Below are 2,500 nucleotides of genomic sequence, written 5' to 3'. Positions count from 1 at the left end.
GTTAGTAATTGTGTAGACATTAACTTAGTATTTTAAATTGCTTGGTATAAGTAATTCATCTTGCCTAAATATAATTCTCACTATTTTCTGTATTTCAAATTGTTTACAAATATTTTTATGATTTCAATCATTGTATGTGAAGAAAGGAATTCTTTTATTAACTGCTTACGTCTATTTTAAGCATTGACAGTGGTTAATCAATAACAGCTTGCTTAAATTTATATTATGTAGTTTGTGTGTTAACAATTAGAGTAAAGTGGCAAGTTAAAAGATGGATATTTAATATGGTATAATTATTGTATAGGATTATAATGAACTCAGATGTTATATTATTGACATATAAATTTATGTGATTGACTTTACATGTTTACTATATATAATACTTTACAGTTAATAAATTCTCTAATAAGTTGTGAACTTTCCTTTACATTTGTCTAAACAAATTAATACAAGTTGAAAGAGTAAGATCTGTGAGAGAAATATGACTAGCATGAACTATTAAGATTATATCAGATACTGAGGAGATAATATAATTGTTGGTGCAAAGAGGCAACAACATATATATATATATATATATATATATATATATATATATATATATATATATATATATATATATATATATATATATGTGTGTGTGTGTGTGTGTGTGTGTGTGTGTGTGTGTGTGTGTATTTATACATACTATCGACAAACGGAAATTGAAGTACGTTGGTCACGTGGTAAGAAGAGATAATTTGGATAAAGATCTAATGATGGGTATAATTTATGGTAAAAGAAAGAGAGGTAGACTTAAGACTCGATACTTAGATAATATCAAAGACTTCACGAGAATGGACATGATTCAATTAATCAGAAAGCCGTAGGACCGTTTCTTATTCGAGGAAATTTGTCTGGGATAAACGGCTGATCAGCCCAACGATCATTCCGGTTCATGGTGATAATATGTGTGAGTATATATCTAAATAGAGAATGATTACCTAAAAAGGTAACACCGGCACTCTCCGTGGAAAGGAACTGGGGACCTTACCACGTACTCACTCCAAGAGCATCACAACATGAAAACTACAATTAAGTATCATGCTGTGACCACGGCGGCTCAGACATGAACCTACCGTTAAAAGAAGATATATCTAAATAATTACAATCATAATTGATATCGCTGGCTATAATATGTAGCTAATATCTCTGTTAACCTGCTGGGTAATTGTTCTCCGAGGAATGTGACGCTGTAGTGCTTTCTAAGAGGGGTGCCAGCCATAGGGGAAAATGATATTTTATCTAAATGTATTTGATATTCTCTTAACATGGGCGTAGGTGTTTATAAAAAAAAAATCTCGGCTTTACCACCTTTGGTTTTCATTGGTCTAATTAGACATAATGTTTTCTGCACTTATTAAACCCCCTCTCGTATCCCTGGAAAACCAGTTTTTTTTTTTATTTAAAGATGCAATGCGGCGTAGAAGGGAGAACCAGTTCCCAGTACGTGTGAACCAGAGTTTTGTTAGTATCAGATAATAAGAATGGCTATGCCACTTAATCATGTGATTGAGATCTCTTAGTATTATTAGCCAGCGTTATGAAGCACGAGAGCATTATAGTGTAATGGTGAGCCACGACAATGGAATACGATGATAGCCAAGTACCTTTCCCACCTGAGCTTCTAAAAAATTATCGGAATTAATATAATGCACATCGTTTTACAGAAGTGTACCCAAAAAGGAAAGGAAAATGACGAAGTACAGCTGCTTTTAACAGAAATGATTCTCCGTGTATTCTCAGAAAAGAGATGTTATCAAGGCCATATTTATCTTCTAAATAAACCACAGGAGCTCGGTTACTCTCCATTTTAATAGTGTTCTTGGCTCAGAAGTAATTCAAGATTAAAAAGACAAAAAATTAGATAAAGAGGAGGAGGGGAGTCACGTAATTCCTCTTGCTATTACATAATTTTAGCGAGGAACTGCTTGAAACAATGGAATGCGTTACATTAATAATTGAGACACTGAGGCAGTATACTGGAATGAAGTATGAAATCATATGTAACTTTACACCCACCTTTAAAGGAAACTAAATCCTCTTTAATCCTCTCAGGTCAGCTATCAGATTATAGTTTGCTTATAGTTTTATATCAAATTATAGTTTATCTTTTGGGCAAGAGAATTGCCATACAGCATGTGAAGTACGTATTTCTGGATGTGATGTTTTCTGTCACTGTTGTCATCCATTCATTGCAAGTGGCTGACAGGCGGATGAAAGTTTAACATTCCTCTAAAATTTCTAGGAACATTTTACACGTAGATAACCAAATGTTTCTCATAAATCCGGACGTATCGCAAGGATTTTTTCGTGTTTCTCTCTCTCTCTCTCTCTCTCTCTCTCTCTCTCTCTCTCTCTCTCGGATTGTTTGCAATACTTTATTATTGGTAACACAATTTACTGTAATAATTTAGGTTGTTTTCAGTATTTTATTATTAGCAATTTTTTTTTGTGCCTGGCG

This window comes from Penaeus monodon, chromosome 18, assembly GCF_015228065.2.
Source record: "Penaeus monodon isolate SGIC_2016 chromosome 18, NSTDA_Pmon_1, whole genome shotgun sequence".
Classification (NCBI taxonomy): Eukaryota; Metazoa; Arthropoda; class Malacostraca; order Decapoda; family Penaeidae; genus Penaeus; species Penaeus monodon.
The sequence above is the reverse complement of the archived record's forward strand: the minus strand, read 5'-3'. Positions refer to the sequence as shown.